At 42.8% G+C, this 21,288-nt stretch overlaps 1 non-coding gene across 1 annotated transcript; it reads right to left on the bottom strand.

The window, feature by feature from the left end:
* Positions 1–20,190: 20,190 nt before the first annotated feature.
* On the bottom strand, positions 20,191–20,263 carry TRNAG-ACC (transfer RNA glycine (anticodon ACC)). The gene has a single exon. It is a non-coding gene; the product is annotated as a tRNA-Gly (tRNA).
* Positions 20,264–21,288: the final 1,025 nt, after the last annotated feature.

Consider the following 21,288-nt stretch of genomic DNA (forward strand, 5'->3'; position numbering starts at 1 on the left):
ATAGTCTTTCCTCTCCAAGGATGGCACTGATGATTCTGCTCTTGGATGTAAGTGATTGATCTGTAGCCTATTGCTGCTACCACTTGCAAAATAAACTTTGGAAGAAGAGCAGGGTCCCTAAGACTGGTTTTCCTTGCTTATTTTTGGAGAGGTTCTGTTTGTTTGTTTGTTTGTTTCTTTGTTTTGGACAATGCACCATTTCAACAGATTCTACATGAGCCTGTGCTCTACAGGGTAACATACCAGTATTAGAAATTTTGTATCCTAGTTACACGGACTTAAGACCCCCAGACAGGAACGGGGTCTTCCAAGGCACGAGAGGAGGTAGCTTCTTTCTTGGGCTTAGGCACTGATGATCGGTTTTCTAACTCCTGCCTTCTCATTCTAAATGCCACAAGGTTCCAGACAATGGGGTTCCTCCACCCCATTATCTCTCAGTTTAAGCTTTTCCAACTACAGGTGACGGGGACGGGGCACATGCCAACTCCTTCAACGGACACTTCCAAAACAACATGGCCCTGTGTCTGCGACATCTTCCAAGGCAGGACAGCTGCTACGTTCCCTGGATGAGGTTCGGGGAAGTCTTTATCCCCATCCTACTTCACTGGGGCTCCGAAAGTCCTAATCCTTATCTGAACAGCAAGCCTCCCCAAGAGTCAGCACCTTGCCCTTCAAACAACTGCCCCATTTGGAGGCCGTGGATTGCCATCTCCCAAGTCTGTCCATGAGCAAGATTTCTGTCTTGCCAACCTGGGCACGCACTCAAGACAGCTGGGGAGGTTTTCCAATGTGCAGGTAGGCGCACATCATTCCCTGATGGTCCAGTCCAGCAGGTGTGTGTATGGGGGGTGGGGGAAGCTAGGGAACGGCCCATTTAAAAGCCTCCAAATGATCTGGACGGAAGTCATCAATGAACTACTCCTTGAGAATGCTACCATTCTCCACTCCAGGTCTTTGAAAACTGACACTGAGCAACATACGTTCAAAAATCACCATATTCCAACATCCTGATGAACACCTCAGTCGTTGGAAGCAGCAATCTGTTCTTCATCGTGAACCTATCTCCCCATTACAGACTATGTGTCTTGTTCTGTTTGACTGGTGCTTAAATCAAAGAAATTTTCATATTTTCTTCTTCTCAGTCAAGCTAGTGTATCTTTTTTTTAACATTTTTTATTGATTTATAATCATTTTACAATGTTGTGTCAAATTCCAGTGTTCAGCACAATTTTTCAGTCACTCATGGACATATACACACTCATTGTCACATTTTTTCTCTGTGAGTTATCATAACATTTTGTGTATATTTCCCTGTGCTATACAGTGTAGTCTATTCTACAATTTTGAAATCCCAGTCTATCCCTTCCCACCCTCCACCCCCCTGGTAACCACAAGTCTGTATTCTCTGTCTGTGAGTCTATTTCTGTCCTTTATTTACGCTTTGTTTTTGTTTGTTTGTTTTTGTTTTTTAGATTCCACATACGAGCGATCTCATATGGTATTTTTCTTTCTCTTCCTGGCTTACTTCACTTAGAATGACATTCTCCAGGAGCATCCATGTTGCTGCAAATGGCATTATGTTGTCGGTTTTTATGGCTGAGTAGTATTCCGTTGTATAAATATACCACCTCTTCTTTATCCAGTCACCTGTTGATGGACATTTAGGCTGTTTCCATGTCTTGGCTATTGTAAATAGTGCTGCTATGAACATTGGGGTGCAGGTGTCATCCTGAAGTAGATTTCCTTCTGGATACAAGCCCAGGAGTGGGATCCCTGGGTCATATGGTAAGTCTATTCCTAGTCTTTTGAGGAATCTCCACACTGTTTTCCACGGTGGCTGCACCAAACTGCATTCCCACCAGCAGTGGAGGAGGGTTCCCCTTTCTCCACAGCCTCTCCAGCATTTGTCATTTGTGGACTTTTGAATGCTGGCCATTCTGACTGGTGTGAGGTGATACCTCACTGTAGTTTTGATTTGCATTTCTCTGAGAATTAGTGATATTGAGCATTTTTTCATGTGCTTTTTGATCATTTGTATGTCTTCCTTGGAGAATTGCTTGTTTAGGTCTTCTGCCCATTTTTGGATTGGGTTGTTTATTTTTTTCTTATTGAGTCGTATGAGCTGCTTCTATATTCTGGAGATCAAGCCTTTGTCGGTTTCACTTGCAAAAATTTTCTCCCATTCTGTAGGTTTTCTTCTTGTTTTATTTCTGGTTTCCTTTGCTGTGCAGGAGCTTGTAAGTTTCATTAGGTCCCATTTGTTTATTCTTGCTTTTATTTCTTCTAGGAGAAAAATTTTTTAAATGTATGTCAGATAATGTTTTGCCTATGTTTCCCTCTAGGAGGTTTATTGTATCTTGTCTTATGTTTAAGTCTTTAATCCATTTTGAGTTGATTTTTGTATATGGTGTAAGGGAGTGTTCTAGCTTCATTGTTCTACATGCTGCTGTCCAGTTTTCCCAACACCATTTGCTGAAGACAAGCTAGTGTATCTTTAAAGGTACGTTTAGGATGAAATGATTCTCATCATCACACATGTGGGCTGAGTGCACAGAACGTTCTGGATACACTTCCCAGGAAGCACAAACAAAATTTATGAATATTTGCAACATCCCTAGCTCAACTGTACCCCACTGAAGTTTTATCTCCCCAAATTCGTACACTGGATCCCACGCTGCCTTGGGGGTCATTTAGAAGGAGAGGTTGTATATGGGAATAAAATGAAATTAAATCATACGGCAGTGGTTACTTAAACCGTGTTAACAAGTCCCCGCCCCCCAAATTTGGGACACATGCTAGAGAGTGAGGTGGAAACAGAGACCACCTACTCCTTTATGCATAGTTTGGAGATGACAAGGACCACATCCAATGTCACAGCCATGTCCCCCATCAATGTTGAGGTAAGGGCAGCTGATTTTCAGCTCAGTGGGCACCTGGTTCACTGCACAGACAACATACCTGCATCCAGGTATGGCTGCAATGAGATGGCAAATGCAAGGGTCTCATCTTCCCTCTGGCAGATGACGTCATGTCCATCTTTTTGAAGAACGTCCACACAACGCACCTGAGTCATGTTTAGCAACATGTTTGGAACGGAACGACCAATCTCAGACTCTCAAGAAGATGACCAACACAGCTGCGCAGGAACAAATCTCGCCACATCGCAGCGCACAGATGGCCACTCTTTTGACGTGCAAAGGTTCACAGCAACTGACCTGAACGCTTCTGCAGAAATACTTACTCTTGCTGCTCCCAAAATCAAATGCTCAGAAAATGAAAAATGACAGGCAAACACATATTCTCCGATATTCATATCTGAAAGCCAATGGGAAGCCAAGGTTATCACTTTTTCCTCAATGGTGATACATCGCTGATATTCTTCACATGACGTGTGTGGGAGCTGCAAATTCAGCAGAAGGCTAGTGGCGGATTTTTGAGTCAGAGGTAGGACTTAGCCTTTTTGCTATTCATATTGTAAAATTTTGTATTATTGCAAAGAAAAAAGCAAAAAAACAAAAACAAAACAGGAGGAAGGTTGCGACAGACTGTGAATTTGTTCCAGGAACCCTAATTAAGGCTGCTGGAAGTCTGAGACACATGTCTTGTTTTTGATAATGGGACCAATTAGCTAATGATGTTAAATTCTTCATCACTCCTCTGAAGAATAATTAGAGAGGAAACATTATAGCATTAACATGGTATTTGTTTTGACCAAAATTGAGACTTTGTACTCTAACATCACGCTCTGTTTTAATGTTGCCTGACATACAGCCTGAATAAGGCCAAATAAAAGGGTTTTAGTAAAATCACATTTCCACACTACCCAGATTCCAAGAAGACAGTTTCCTTGAATGGTATCTAAACTTCTAAATTTCTGAAGATATGCCTTTTTCTGGTCTATAGCTGGAAACAGCTATATCCTTTAAGGAACCCAATGACAATTCTGCTAATAATTACCTCGTTGCATTGGCTACCTTGATGGCAAATCTCTTGAGAATTCGAGTGAAAAAAAAAAACTTATGAATTGCATTTATTTACTTAAGTAGAGTTTTGCATAATTTAGTTCCCTATAGCATTATGTGCATATAATATACATTATGCATAGAAATATATATTTACCCACATCCACTTTCTAACAGCAATAAAATTCACTTAACTATTTCTGATGGTTACGTGAGATTCCATGAGACACTGAATTGTGCATGAGCATTAAATCACGTTTTTCCTAGGAAACTAGACATTGCATTTCTTTCTACTTATAATTCATATTAATGTTTAACCATCTCTTTTCCTAAACTCATAATGACTTTGCAAAAAAAATCTTTTCTTTGGATACATTTATCTAAAAGTTTCTTCTAGTCTTTCTGATAAAAGTTTCTTGTAGATATTAGATATGTGATCTCATATTCCTCTGTTTTGTATCTCAAGGATTCTATACTGGCCAATAACTGTTGCTTTAAACAGTTTGACTTAGTCTGTTTGTGCTTCTAGACTGGGTGGCGTATAAAATACAGATATTTATTTTTCTCTGTTCTGGAGGCTAGAAGTCCGAGATCAAAGCTCTGGCAGATTCAGGGTCTGGTGGGGACCGTCTTCCTGGTTCACAGATGGATGTCCTCGGTGTCCCCACATGGAGAAGTGGGGAGGAAGCGCTCTTGGGTCTGTTTTAGGAGGACACTAGTCCATTTCGTGGGGGCTCCACCCTCACGGCCTCACCACCTCCCAAAAGCCCCACGTCCTAACACCATCCCTTCAGTGGTTAGGATTTAAACATTCATTTTGAGAGGACAGACACGGTTCGTCGGTAAGACCTGTATTTAAATACCCACATGATTATATGTCATTTAACAGAAAAAAAAAATGTTCACATACTTAAAAAAATGGGGATGAAAACTTTACCACGCAGTTTTGCAGAATGACTGAATAGTATTCTGTCACATGGTTACTCACTTAACTTCCTAATTTTGTTTCTACCAACCAACCATAAGTAAAACAAAAAGACAACCTATGGAATGGGAGAATATTTTTGCAAATGTATCTACCAACCAAAGTAACAATTATGTACCTCACATGAAGGGACAGTGTCAGGATTACAAGAAAAAAAAAATCCACCAAATTTTACTTACAAACTAGAAATAACAGACTCACAGACATAGAAAACAGATTGCCAGGGAGGAATGGGGAGAGGGATAAATTAGGAGTTTGGGGTTAGCAGATACACACTACTATATACAAAATAGATAAACAACAAAGACGTACAGCACAGGGAACTATGTTCAATATTTTGTAATGAGCTGTAATGGAAAAGAAACTGAAAAAATATATATACGTATATGTGTAAGTGAATCACTTTGCTATATACCTGAAACTAACACTGTGAATCGACTACACTTCATTGAAAAATAAGAATTTTAAAAAAGGGAATAAAGAGCTAACACAATGGTAATTTTACTGATGATAGAGAGAAAAATTCCACATTTTCAAGGGAAATGTTCTTCTGGGTCATTTTAATCCAGAAGGACGGTACAATGGCCGTGAGACCCTCTGTTCAAGGGGGAACCGTCACCAGACTGTCTTGAACAAGGAAAACTATTACAAGTTAAGTCACAATTTCAGACTGATTTCTGTTCTGTCAGTGCCTCTCTGCTCTGAGAACGATGCTCTGACTTCCACCGATGGGAACGTGTACAAAGGCGCTGACCCGGGCTGAGCTGTCATCACGGGCGGGATGACTCAGAGGAACCATATTTTACTGCGCATGACTCTGAGGGGGCCACGAGACACCTTCAGTTGGCTTATTCCTCACCTGCCATCTTCCCAGGAGGTCCAGTCCCCCACACGCTGGGATCAGGTGGGCTCGAGGAACCAAGGAAGAGGTATGAAGACTCACCGCGGAGTTGACACGGACGACAGCCAGTGTCCCGGGGGGTCTTCCGGGGGCTTCAGGACCACCTGGTCCCCGAGCCTGCAGGCCCAGTGCACCTGCTCACGCGCCAGCCCAGTGCCGCTGTCCATGGTCCTTCCTGTGCTCCACACGCACCCCCCGTGCCCCTTCTGGGCAGCTCTCCGGACCCCGGGGAGTGGGCTCTGCCTCTCTTCCCTGCTCGGGCTACCTGTGTCCCCCTCATGGTGTCAAGGCTGGGCCGTTGCCAAGGCAACTGAGTGTGATGCGATCGACACATTATGACGGCCTCAACTTCACTTGGTCAGAACCTATGGACATCTGGCCCCCTCCTCCGGCGTTGAAAAGCCAAAGGATTTCATGGGTCCTTTCTGTTTTGTACAGTCTGGATCTCCACAGAATCAGGCCGACTCTTCCAGTCTCCCCTGAATGGATTTTCTCTCTTAGGATTTTCAAACCCTCACACCCTTCCGTCCTTCTCTACATTGGATTCCCTCTTCACCGCAGCCCTGTGCAGCCCACTCCTCTCCCCACTCAGGTCAGTCCTTTCTTGAAAATTACCGATTAACCTGGGTCTCTGTTATATCTTGATTTGCCTCTGTGATACCGTGCAGGGTTCACTCTCAACCGCATAAATTTGGGAGAAAAAAATGCAATCTTCTCAGTAACCAAAAACTTTAAAAAACTAAAAAGCTTAAAAACACAACCCCTGTGGCTAAAACACAGGAGCATAAGATAATTCTACCACACAGTGGGCTGTCTGCATTGGTGTTCATGGCCGTTGATTTTTAATCAAGCTTACTTAAACGCTAACTGTCCTTTTAAGGCGTTAATCATCATCAACCTAAAATGTATCGCTCGTCATTATCAGAGGAGATTCAACACAGAAGTTTAAAAAGTGATCGTAAAGCGAACAGTAAGTCTCATCCTGGTTTCCACTCTTGAATCTGCACTAAACCGGCCAGCCATTCCGTGGACCCACACCCCAATTTTTGTATCTGAAACGAGGGCTTAAATTAAACCACAGAGACTTGACAGTGAAGTGATGGTGTGACCTTAGCCACTGCCGTCTACGTGACATAAAGCCAACGATTTCACACTTATCTTTCAATCCATTTCTGTTAAACTGGCTGACTTTTGGATTAATAGACCGACTTGATCGTATATTGATGTCAAGTAGATTACACAAGTGCTAATCAAGTATGTGGGCAGCAAGAGAGTAAAATCTGAGAGGCATGGGCTGGCATTGAGTCGGATAACTTCTGTTTGTCAGAATTTTGCCAGGACCACACACCGTGATATTTTAAGGTAGTGCGTTTCAAGTGATACACGTTTGAACTTGGATGACACGGGAGATGCCAGACCGAAGACGTCCACCTAATGGAGACGGATCCTGGCTGTTCTGCATTGCTCCTGCTTAAGGCATGGTCAGTTCCTAGGAAACTTACGTGGCAACAATAGCGAAGGATCCCTCGGTAGGAAGCATGCATTAGGGGCGGGGTTGCACTTAAGGAGCCGAAAGCACATGTTTGAGATATAACACGGTATAAATATACATACTTGGATATGCATGTTATTATAATTATAAAAGACCTGCATGTGCTGGGAGAAACTGAGGTAAGGAAGCATCTCTGTCAGGAGTGAGCATCTGTCCCCAAAATGAGCATCTGATTTAGGTCACGTTGCGAGATGTGTAGATGCAAGACTTTTCTGCACAAAAGAGGAGAGGGAGAAAACTAAAGCTCAAGATGTTTGAGTACCACAAAGGTCCTGCGTGTGCACACCTGTGTCCATGTGAGTGTGTGTGCACCCAAAGGTCCTGCATGTGCACATCTGTGTCCATGTGAGTGTGTGTGCACCAGAAGGTCCTGCGTGTGCACACCTGTGTCTGTGTGAGTGTGTGTGCACACAAAGGTCCTGTGTGTGCACACCTGTGTCCGTGTGAGTGTGTGTGCACGCAAAGGTCCTGTGTGTGCACACCTGTGTCCGTGTGAGTGTGCATGTGAGACAGAGAGGAAGTGAGAGACTCAGAGAACGCTGTATTCTTTTGAAACGAAAACACACTTTAACTGAAATTCTATCTTTTGATTCCTCTAAAAACCTACCACTGTATGTATTTCACAGTAACCTATGTATCAATAAAAATTCTTCCCCCACAAAAAATATTGAATATTTTATACCTATATCATTTATCCAAAATAGAACTTTAAACAGTGAGAACCTTTTTTTTTCCTTAAGTCAGGTTTGCTCTCTCAGTTGAGAAAAACTGGTGGATTTTTCATTCCCACCCTAAATCTCATCACAATCCTTTGATGTGCAGAAATGCAGTAACTGAGCAAGAGATTTTCACATACGTCAGGTGGTGACGTAGGTTTGTGCACATTTTATATATATAGTTTTCCTTTCTTTGGCAGGTAATGATTTAAGTCGTGGCTCCAGGTCAAAGATCCCTGTGACTTGCAGAATTTAAAGCACATGTGAATCAGTTAAGGATGTAGGAACCTAAACACAATTTTCTTTTTTTTTTCAGAACACTGTCACCCCCATCACTCCAGCTGGGAAAGAACTGGGCTACTTGAAGATGAAGTGCAGTGGGAATGTATTTGGATGATATGAGAAATACGGTTTCCAGCAAAAGTTCCAAACGTGCACTGGAATCTTACCATTGACACGGCTCGCTGGACAGGCGTGCACGCTGTCACTGGTACAGACAGAGAGCGGGGAGACTTAAATGATGCTGGTAAATGGGAAATTTTAATGTATTTATTTATATCAGGTTTTTTGTTGTTGTTGTTTTGGGGGCGGTAATTAGGTTTATGTATTTATTTTTCATGGAGGTGCTGGGGATTGAACCCAGGAACTCATGCATGCCAAACACACACTGTGTAGGATGTAACCCTACGATGCCCCCTGTTAATGGGGTGCAGGTGGGTTGTCACTGACTTGTGTCTCAGCGTTGGAAGCCTACAGGACTCCGGCAGAGGGAAAGCAAAACAGTGAGAAACTGAGGGACCTGGTTGGAAGACCCCTGACGTATCAACGTGCCAATCACAAGATCACGGAGCTCTGAGCACAGCAACAGAAAACACTGTGGGAACTCGGAAACGGAGCCCGGACGGTGGGGATGGTGAGGGGGCTGGGAACTCAGGGACGCAAGTGCTGCGACGATGGTGAGGTCCTGGGATGTGAGTCAATCCATTCTGCATCTCTCAGCCTCTCAGTTTATCAGTCAAGTCCTTGCTGCAGGCAGGGTGTGCTGTGCAAACTTTGACTTATGACGGGATTATAAATCAGGATACTGAGGGTGTCTGCGTTAAAAGGTACAGTCATTTGCATGGTTCTAAACGTCAGTTCAGTATTTTAGCGACGAAAGACCGACCCAAGCCAGCGGGAAGCCTTTTAAGCACGTCTTCCAACACCGGGGAATCAAGAAGTCTCTCTTCACCTCTCCACCTGTTGGTGAGAGATGTTTTGTCAAAGAGTCTTGAGGAAGCACACTCTGTTCTCTCAAGCACTCCCGAGTCCTTGGCAGGAACACATCTCCTCATCCTCACGCCGGGGCGTCAACCTCCCTTGATTTGAAAGCCCGCAGCGTCCCAGAAGCCCCTGGGGGGAATCAAGGACCCCGTCGAAAGCAGAACGCCTGGTGGGAACTCGACACGGGAAGGGGCCTGACTCACGCAAAAGCGCCTTTCATCACCCTGGAGGGCAGCTCCTGGCGTTTGGGGACGTTGATACTAAAGCCACCTTCCTCTGATTTACGGTTGCTGTGCTTGGTCAGAAATGCTGAGAAAATAATTTACTAGCAAATGTTGCTCCCTAAGAATGTAGCCCACGTGTTTATTTTTGGTCTAAAACATAAAGAAGAAGATAGCAACTGTGTGCAGGGAGAGCTTATATATGAAATCAAATTATTTGTATATATAATTGTGTGTGTGCAGACGTAAGTGCACACCGTTTAGATGGGATATACTGTAATACATAGTATTATGTAATTAATACACAGTATATTATGAACGTATATCAAATCAATACACAGCATATGTAACATCTAGTAATAGATGGTATACACTGTTTCAATATAAATACCGTCTGCTATTCTGTTGTATACTTCATATAAAATACAATATTTGCACAATGCAGGGGTTGTATGTATACACACATCTATATACTGCACAGAATGTTGCTAGTATACAGCTGATAATTATGTATCTATGTTTTTATATATTTAATATTTACAAGAGTTTGTTGGTTTTGTTCCTACTTTTTTTTCTTGATAGACTAACAGAGAGGAATTTTTTTTTTTTAGAGGCAAGAATGTTTGGCTTTGAACGTTTCTCATCAATCTCACACTGATCCACTTTTGAGCGTTGCAATGGACGTCCTTAGCGATCAGACTGGATCTCCAATTTTGAAAGCCCAAGGACAGCTTGAGGCCGTGGCAGGTTCTGTGCCATCCAGGAAGCTGGGGTGCATATTTCCATCAGAGGCAGTCAGGAAGAACTTAAAGTCACTGGATCTCGAAGCCAGGAGCAGACCATCTGTTAAATGTGTCAGTTCCCAAAGTGTCGGGAGCCTTCCAAACACATTTGTGGGAGGAAAGAATAAATTACGTGAATGAACAAAAGCCGTTTTGATGTTACAGGGGAATCTCCTGCAACAGTGCAGTTCCTATAAATGTGCAATTTCCCGGAGGGGCACGGTCAGCTTGGATACAAAAGTGAAGCCTGATTATGGGTGGTTTTCAAAGCCAGCGTGAGTGAGTTTTGCAGCGGGAGAGTTTGCTGCCAAGGTGGGGACTGTGGCAGCACGTGGGAGGAAAGGTTCACTTTGCTCTGATGACGGATGTAAAACGGAGTCGATGAATCCGCCCGGGGTAGTGGGAGAAAGAAGGCGGAAATCTGAAAGGTCTGTGAAGAAGGAATCAGAGAGAAGTGGGGAGACTTCATTCAGAGCTTTAAAGGGACATGGAAGTGGAAGGATCAAGGGTGTAGCTCGGTGGTAGAGTGAGTGCCTAGCATGCACAAGGTCCTGGGTTCAATCCCAACCTCCATTAAAAAAAAAAAAAGATTTAAATAAATAAAACCTAATTACCTGCCTGACCCCTCCTCCCCAAAAGATAGTATCTCCCTGTGTAAGGACTGAGAAGATCCTGGTGTCAATCAGGCTGACTGAGCTTCTTAGGGACACTGTCCTGGGGCATCACAGACAGGACTTTAACCAGTGGGGGCTTCTTCCCAGAGGTCAGGATGGTACCTGGGATGGAAAACCCACTGGGTATGTTTCCAGTCCCAGGTTGACAGCGTTGGAAGAGCTGTGTGTGTGTGTCAAGAGAGAAAGTGCGAGTGTATGTGAGTGTGGCCTCGTGTGTGTACACCTTCGTGTGTGTGTGTAAGGCGGGTGGTGTGTGCGTGCATGCATGACTGTGTTCATCTAAAATGCGGAATTCTTAACAGCACGCCCCTCAGGGGGAACACTGCAGATACTGTATCGATTAATCTGCACGTAATATATCAGTGAATCCATGCGTTTCACAAAGGTTGTCCGACTGCTGGAGAGCGTTGAAGAATCGTCCACTCCTTTTCCCAACTGTTGTTGCATCCCATGCTGATGTAACATTTTAATTTTTAAATTTTTAAAATCTCCACTAAAATAAAATCTTAAATGAGAATGTATTTTGTGAAGCCTCCCAAGCTTAAGGGTCTGTATTGCATGTTTGCAAATTTAGATTTAAGAATTCTACATGAAAAAGACAGAAAGAATTACCGAAAGGTAACGTTTACAGTTTGGATATATGTAAATGCTATTTGGCAGAAAATATTTCCGTGTATAATGTTTCATAACTAGGGACTCTGGGGACTTAGCAATGATTTACATAGCTTATACACAGTCTCAAATTTGCTCTCATGTAACTGTGAAACTGAAAACCTGACGCATTATTTAAAAAAATTAATCCATGCAAGCAAACATTTACCAAGCAATTACTCTTATTATGTGACTTTTTTTGGTGAGTGAAGTCATCCTGTGTGAGGGTCTTTAACATTCACTCCCAAGTACGTGTGACTGAGTGAATGTTTCCTTATGTAACTTGAAAAGTAACATTTACAAAGACGTTCTCAATGGCTTCAATGAAGAAGGATTTTACAGTATTTTACAGAAAGGCGGAATCTATAAGTTGGGTTCCACATTATTCTGGTTTGATAACCATGTTGCAAAAAGCGTGCCATTTATGTCAAAGCTACATCCTTTGCAGGACAGCTAAATTGCATGGCATTCTGCAATAAGATAGACACGTGTCTTCATTTTATTTTACCCTCTAGAATTGCCAGCTGTTTTCTTGCAACGTTGGCTGGAGTCTTTGCACAGAACTTCATTCAAGAGGTGCAATGTTTGATCAAGACGGAGCGGTCAGAATTTTGCCAACGTGACTTTACCAAACACTTGCGCCCAATATACAAGAGGACGTGTGCTCAAAACTGAGTATTTTCTTCACAATGAATCAAATTTCCTCTGGATGACTACAGGGGAAAATTTGTCTTCTTTTCCTTTTTTGAGTTAAGAACACATTGTATCCAAGTAAACCATAACTGCAGACAAATTTACAAGAGTAAGTAGACAGTGCTGTGGACTTTGTGCAAAATGGAAATGTGGTGAACAGGGTCCAGATAGACAGAGAATATTGCCAGAGAGTCAGAAACCAAAGCCCAGCTCTCCCCAGGCACCAGACTTCCCAAATGGTAAAACACTGTCTTGACAGCTAACAAGATTGATGAGTTTTGCATTCACTTTGAACTTTTTATACATGGATTGCTTGAGAGCCATCAAGTCGACGTCGCTGGAGAGCTTGCTAGAAAGAGGGGACCAGAGGTCCCAGCCCGCACCTGCAGACTTAGAACCTGCAAGGTCATCGGGTTGCCCTGGGCACTTGCTTTTGTATTAACCTGGGATTACTGCTGCTTTAAAAGAAACCACTGGCTCCTTTCTGTTCTGTTCACACGTGTCCCTCGACCGGGTGGTCCCCACGCACTGACGGACCATCTCTGAGGGAAGGGAGAACCCCCTGCGTTCACACATATCACAGTATAATCTAGATGCTGGCAAAATGTGTTTCATACAGATGACGTCCTGAAAAAAAAAGGCTTGAATGCTTTTATGACTCCCTGCTATAACCCTGATACAGGCAGCTGAGGACTGAGGAGAGAATGAAGCCATCATAAAACGTATTTAGACGGAGACGCCCAATTTTCAAGCAGGAATTCAGGGAACATCTCCTGTCTATGGGGAAGAAGGGGGCAGCGGCTTTTGGGTTTTCCGCAAGGTCAAACGTGCCAACCTGAAAGAGGAATTTTCTCTTACAGGTTCCTGGAGGGTTTTTTTTCCTTTTTGCATTATTGAAAAGTTCCTTCCTCTATGATCGTTCCGTCTCTGTATCTTGTAATCCCACCATCCCCTCCACCGCTTGCTTACTGCGGCAGTAACCTGGGGTCATCATTGAGGGGTCCTTCTTGACTAAGCCATTGAGTCAAACTGCATTATTAAGGTTACGTGGCAAAAGGCCCTTCTTACAATTAATTGTATAAAAAAGACATGAACATAGTTCTAACAAAATGACGGGGCTTAAAAGATAAAATTATGGAGGGATCAGATCCCCAAATGCTTCTTGTCTGAAACCTAATAAAATGATTAAACAGATAAGAAAATAACATATTAAAAATACACTGTTGGAGAAAATATTTGCCACCTACAAACCTGACACAAGAATAATAGGTAGAATATATTAAAAAATGTGTCCCAACTCAACCATAAATCACACAAACCAATGAGAAGATGGACAAAAGACAGAGGCATTTCACAAAGAGGTTGGAGAGACGCCAAACAAGCAGATAAACAAAGATTCAGTGCCATCAGGAATCAGGGGATGCAAATTGAAAAGGAGATGTCACCCACACCTATGAGATGACCAAAATAAAAAAATAGTGAGAACACCAAATGCTGGCAAGGATGTGTGGAAACTGGATCACTTATCAGCAATCCCACTCCTGAGCATGTATCTGGAGGGAACTGTAATTAGAGAAGACACCTGCACCCCAGTGTTCACAGCAGCACTATTCACAATAGCCAAGACATGGAAGCAACCTAAATGTCCATTGACAGATGCCTGGATAAAGAAGCTGTGGTATGTTTATACAGTGGAATACTACTCTGCCATGAAAATGATGAAATAATGTCATTTGCAGCAACATGGATGGACCTGGAGATGATCATACTAAGTGAAGTAAGCCAGAAAGAGAAAGAAAAATAACATATGATATCAATCATATGTGGAATATAAAAAAAAGAAAAATAGAGACACTAATAAACTCATCTACAAAACAGAAACAGACTTGCAGACTTAGTAAACAATCATATGGTTACCAGGAGAAAGGGGGTCGGAAGGGATAAACTGGGAGTTCAAGATTTGCAAATATTAACTACTACGTATAAAACAGATAAACAACAAGTTTCTTCTGGAGAGCACAGGGAACTATATTCAATATCATATAACTTATAATGAAAAATAATATGAAAACGAATATATGTTTGCCTATGTATGACTGAAACACGATGCTGTGCACCAGAAATACTAATGCACTGTAAACTGACTATACTTCAATTAAATAAAAAAGATTAAAAAAAGAAATCGGATCACTCATCTATTTCTATGGAAGTACAAATGGAACTAATTTTCTGCAAAACAGTTGGGAAGTTTCTTCAAAAACAAAAACAAAACAAACAAACAAAAAACCAACAATACAACTCAGAACTTTTGGACGTTTATCTCAGAGAAATGGAAACGTGTGGCTTCACGTGTGCATAAACTTTTGTAGCTAAATATTTCTAGCACCCTCATTCATATTGGCCCAAACTGGAATTTGCCACTAAATCCTTCAGTAAGGGAATTGTGACACAGCTGTGTGCACTCACATAATGTGTGTCCCTCAGCAAGAAAAAGGAATAAACTGCTGACACCTGCACCACCTTATATGAATCAAAATGAGTTCCAAGGACACTGACTGGGGAAAGTCAGTCCTCAATACTGTCCAATCATACTTACAGGTGCCTGAACTGAATTAAACATGTTTATAGCACAGAAATGGAGAACAGGCTGGTGGCTTCCAGGGTGAAGGTAAGGAAGGTGGGTGTGGTTACAAAAGGGAACACGAGGGAACCTTGTGGCGCCGGGAAAGGTCCATTTACTAATGTCAATATTCTCTTGGTGACATTAGGCTATAATTCACCAAGATGCTACCATGGGAGAAGCTACCAGGAAGCATGCATGACATTTCTCTATACTGTTTCCTACAACAGTACACAAATCTAGAGTTATGTGAAGATTAAAATTCTTCATTAAAAATCAGTCAAACAAAGAAAAACCAAAAAAGCAAGCACACACACAAACGCGCGTGCGCGCGCACACACACACACAATCCACTGCCTATGCTAAGAGGAAGGAGCACAACTTCAAAGCATCTCATTTGAGAGGTGGGCACTCAAGAGAGACGGGGAGTGTTTCACACACGGGCAAGCAGGTCCTGCTCCGGAATCGGTGCTGTGAAGAAGGGACAGAGGGGTCCAAACCCTCCAAGGCTCTCATCGGAACCTGCAGCGTGGTGAAGGAGAATCAGTCGCCTAGGAAACGAGATGGATCCTCCCCAGGAGGGAAAGTCTGTCCAGTGGAAATGACCAGAGGCTCTATCTGTGCCTCTGAAATAACTACTTGGTTAGAGTATGCCTCCTTCTTCTCTCAGTGACCACAATGAACATCACCGGATGTAATTTTTATGCTTGAGGACCATGGACAGCTCCTGTCTTAGTCTGTGAGGGCTGCCGTAACGGTGCCCTCCAGACTCGGGTAGTTTACACAGGGACATTTATTCCCTCCCAGGCCTGGAGGCTGGGATCTGAGATCAGGGTGTGAGCAGGGCTGGGGTCTCCTGAGCCCTCTCCCTTTGGTGTGCGGCCGGCCGGCTCCTCCCTGCGTCCTCCCGTGGGCGTCCCTCTGTGAGTGTCTGGGTCCTCATCTCCTCCTCTTATAAGGACCCCAGTCCTCTGGGGTCAGGGCCCACCCTAGTGACCTCATTTTACCTCCCACCTCTTTCAAGACCCAATCTCCAAATACATCACATTTTGAGATCCTGGGTGTTAAGAGATTCAAAATACGAATCTTGAGGGGACACAAGTCAATCATGGGGGCCCCTAATGTCCTTCATGAGTAATCTTTTTTTTTTTTTTCAGAAAAAATTATGATTACAGTTGGGCAGAAGCTGTGTTAAAGTTTGAAGAAACCATTCCGACACTCTTTGGAGCTAAGGTGTTAGTTCTCTCAAGGGTATATTTACGGCACCAAAAGTAGAAGATTCTGAAGTCAGTGTTACATTTCAACATAATTGGGCATTTTTACTTGCCATATCTTATCTTCTCTTTCTTGTCAGACGGCTACACATTTGTATTCTTAAAAAAAAGACATGGCAAAAGGGACTGAATACGCTTGTATGTCAACTCATTTCTTACAGATCTATTTTTGGTGGGTTACAGGGAATGGAAATATTCCTAACACTGCTCTTTTGCTTCTTTTCCCAGAAAATCAAATGCAGGGATTATATTTTGGTCAGGTGGAGACTTTTTTGTTTGCTTGTTTTTAATGTTTATATTATTGCTTTTGGACTCCGTTCCACTTAATGCTTCTCACTCAAATTGCTTTTTATGGGGGAAAAATTGACGCAGAATGTTAATGAGGGAACTTCATCTTTAAAGAAGAAAATATTCTAGTTTGACCTGAAAAAAAAAAAATGTGAAAGAAGGAGAAGAAAAAAAAGTTCCTCTGGATAAAATGCTTGACTTATTAATGCAAAGAAATAGATTTATTAATTCCTTACCCCTATGAATATCACATTAATCATTTCTGAATTTTGGTGTAACTGTAAATTATAAAATTGAACATGAGAGCTGCATGTTAACATTTACCTTACTAGGTCCTTGATGCTAAAACAATTAAAATATTTAGTTGTATTTGTAACAACCTATTGTAAATTTCAGTGGAATTGACTATTCTTTATAGCCAGGTAAATTTTTTAAAGAGCTCATTTTCTACCAAGGAAAACAGTAAGATTACCTTACTAACTTGATCTGGCTTATCCAACCAAAATCAAGTCTTCACCAATTGTATAACACATTTTCCACATTAACATGTACTCTTCATGTCTTCCAAACATCCCTGTATATTGCAAGGCAAATTTTAAACTCATTGTGCCTGTTGCCACCAGCGATTTATTTGGACTAATTTTCATACCATTTGAAACCCATTTCCTTCAAGAAATAGGCACAAGGTCAGTCAAGATTCAAACTGTAATTTTCCCCGTGTCCATGGTGAAATGAGCAAAATCCAGCTGACATAATGGATTATCTTACTCTTAAAAAAAAAAAAAAAGTTGGAGACTTTTTTCTTTAGAGCAGCAATAGGGTTACAGAAAACTTGTGCAGAAATTAGAAAGCGTTCCTGTATACTGTCTCCGGATACACATGGTTCCCACTATAATTGGTATCTTGCACTAGAGCAGGACCTACCACCACTGAAAACAAAATGCACAACCTAAAAGCTGACAATTATATTTAATTCAGGGGACACTCTGAGGACTTAAGCCCGGGAGACAGCCTCTCAGATCGCTCTGGGGGACTGTTCCCAGGAGGTAAAGGATGAGCCAGGATACATAGTTTTTTTGTTTGTTTGTTTGTTTGTTTGTTTTGCAGGAAAAAAAAAAGCCCAGGTAGTTAGAACATCAAAAGGTTACTGTTAATTAAAGAAAACCAGACATCTCAGATCAATGCTTTTAGTACTTTTCTATGTGTGGGAAGATGCCAAGAGTCTGGGCTCACTGGAGTAATTCCTTTGATGTGCATCTTAATCTACAGCCACTGTCCTGTTTTTCTCCATCCCGAACCCACTCAAGGGGGCACCACTGATGGGAGGTTGTGGCTGCAGTGGTGATGGCTGGATGGCTGGAACCTCCTTTGTTTTCCTAAGTGACAGGGGACATTCTTTGTCCACACGTACAAGAGAATGTATCATCACCCGACTTCCACAGCTGACACTCAGGGTCACTGTTGGTGGCGTTCATCCTGGGTTTGGACCACGTGTGGCGGTACAATGACATGTATCCACCGTTGTGGCCACAGAACAGTTCCATTGCCCCCCATGTGCTCTGTGCTCTGCCGATTCAAAGTGGATTTTACAAAAATGGTTGAGCCTTGCGGATTCTTTAAGAATTCTGGATACCCGTCCTGTATTGGATGTGGACTTGGCAAATGTTTTCTCCTGGTATGTAATCCGTCTTTTCATTGTCTTCACATGAGCTTTCAAATAGCAAATGTTTCTAATTTTCATGCATCATCATTGTTCCCCTCTTCATGGATCTTGTGTTTAAGGGTTTGTGGTCAAGTCTAACAGCTCTTAGCCTAGCCTTGGCTGCAAAATTGCCCCCCTGTATTTTTCTTTATAAACAACACTTTTGCACTGGAGTCTATGATCCACTCTGAGTTCATTTCTGTACAAGATTTTTGGATGAGGTTTCGACTTGTTTCTTGGATGCCTACGCATGGATGTCTAATTGCTCCAACACCATTTGTTGACAAGCGAGCTTTCCTCCAGTAAACTGTTTTTTGCAACTTTGTCAGAAATCAGTTGAAAGGTGGGTTGTAGGTTGTGTGGGTCTATTTCTGGGCTCACAGCTGCATTCCACCGAGCTGTGTGTGTCCCTCCACCAACGAACCACGCTGTCTTGATGACTACGGACGTGAGGCAAGACTTCTTATAAGACAGCATGACACTGCTTACTTGATGCTTCTTTTTCAGATGGTTTCAACTATTTTAGGTCCACGGTCTTTGCATATGAATTATTCTCAGGTAGAAAAGGCTGCTTTCCAGAGCCACCCTTGGATGCAAGGATGGAGGTTGGGGGACACCGGGTCTGAGAACTTGCATTCTGTTGTGTAGGGAGACCGAGGTCCAAACTGTCTTGGCTGCACAGGAGGCAGGTACCCTTTGTGTCACTCCAGATCGTACTATTGGATCAAATTAGACATTTTGACTCTTATTGGCAGCACCAGAGCTAACAAGAAACTCTGGTCCTTAACAGACAGAAGGAAACGACTCATATATAAGCAAATGTCAAGTGGCAGACTTGGCTTTTTAACATTCAAGGAATAAATTGAATATTTGAGTTTTATGCAACAGTCTGCTGGTAAATATTTAGGAACTGTCTGCAGTGGCGGGGGGGGAGTCCTAATTTGTAGCCGTTCCCAAGTTATTTGATGTCACTATCCCCTTTGTTGAACATTTAAAGCTACCTAAGTGACATGGAGCAGCTCAGAAAATTCTGGGAAATGGAATAATCTGCTCTCTCAAGCCAGTATGAGTTGGACGTGACACCCCACCAACTCTGTGCCAAAAATGCAAGTTAGGTGGTACCTTGTGGAAGACACAAGTGGGTCTACGTGCCGTGACAGAGTAAGGAGCACCTGGGGCTTTGCACAGTCACATCTTTCCAACATCCAGAAGGGGCGATTCTCCCCTGCACGGGGGGTTAGGGGGAGGGGAGACCGCTCACGTCTCTCCTCCTGTTTCTCTAGGAGGTTTCGTAGAAAATGAAACATACTCATCCTCTGGAGCTTTTTTTGGTATGTTAGTTACAGAAATTTGATATCTATCGGTGTCAGTGACTGATGAAAAACAAGGTATTTCCTGAGACACGGGGAGTTTGGTGTCAAAGTGTCCATCTCTGCATTGTCTGTAGGGGGTGCCCCTCGGCACAACAGGGTTGTATAGAGAGACGCTCTCTGTCTGGAGTAGAAATAAGCTAACACCTGCTTCTTTCAAATTAATTTTTTTCAGGTACTTCTAGACTAACCTTGCCCATAAATATGTATCTTTTTTAGACTAATGGATCCTTGCCTGTAAATAATGTTGTCTGGATATCTCTTTTTTGGGGGGAGGGAAGGATAGATAACTAGGTTTTTATCTATTTACTTATTTATTTTATTTTATTTTGCTTTATTTTATTTCATACATGAATATACATACATTCCCTTTCATACTATTTTTCCCCATGAGCTACTACAAAATATTGAATATATTTCCCTGTGCTCTACAGTATAAACTTGTTTATCTCTTTTATACATGCCAGTCAGTCTCTGCAAATCTCACACTCCCTGTCTATCCCTTCCCACCCCCGTCCCCTATTGACTTGTTTTAATGGAGGGACTGGGGATGGAACCCAGGACCTCGTGCGTGGTAAGCACACGCTCTACCACTGAGCTCTCCCCTCCCCGCCCTGGGTATCTTTTTTAGACTAACAGATCCTTGCCTATTAAGAAAAAAGGCATGAACCTTGCCTGTAAATATGTCGTCTGCGTGCCTCTTAAACGTTTGAAACCCTTCACTAACGTTCCTTTTAGCAGCATACTAAGTGTTATTTGCCTAAGTGTTATCTTTTTTCTGCAAAAATACACCGCCGTGATCAAACGCTGCGTCGTTTTCCATTTGTAAACCGTTTCGCAGACTCAGGCTGAAGGGTCTTCAGCTTGTCTGCTGATCGCTTGTTGAACCTTTAAGCCCCATGTGATGGTGTTTGGAGAAGGGATCTTGGAGGGAGCGATTAGGGTTACAGAGGTCATGTGCGTGAGGACCTCAAAATGCAGGTATTGTCCTTATGAGAACAAACAGCAGAGAGATGACACTCTCTCTCTCTCTCTCTCTCTCTCTCTCTCTCTCTCTCAGCCACGGGAGGACCCAGCAGGAAGGCAGCTGTCTGCAGGCTAGGAAGAGAGCCCTACCTGTCACTCTTCCAGCCGACGGAAGCGTGAGAAAACAAATCTGTGTCCTCTAAGCCACCCAGTCTGGGCTGTTCGGTGACAGCAGCCCGGGTTCACTAGGAGAGCATCCTAACTCACCGTGATTTGTGCATAATTTTGCGGGAGATCGTAGCAAGGACGCTTCAGTGCAGTGAGTTTGGACGACGCAACGGTTAGAAGTAACGCGTTCCCAGGTGGTGACGGATTTGTTCATGTCTGCCGGCCCCCTTTCTTTCAATGATCTCACCAGGGGTGGATACAAAACCAAAATGCAACAGAAAAAAAGAAAACAAAAAAACCAAACCACCCCCCTCCCCCTAAAAAAGCCTAGAACCCACAACAAATGTTTCAGTGCAAATGCCCCCTTTTCTTTTAACCTCCCTGACTTCTCCAGAAGCATAAGTAGCTCTTTGCAGGAAACTGTCCTCAGCAGGAGACCCCTTCTGTCTTGTCATTTTAGCAAAGGTTTAAATCAGGCACCGCCCCCGCCCCAACCCAGG

This window comes from Camelus bactrianus, chromosome X, assembly GCF_048773025.1.
Source record: "Camelus bactrianus isolate YW-2024 breed Bactrian camel chromosome X, ASM4877302v1, whole genome shotgun sequence".
Taxonomy (NCBI): domain Eukaryota; kingdom Metazoa; phylum Chordata; class Mammalia; order Artiodactyla; family Camelidae; genus Camelus; species Camelus bactrianus.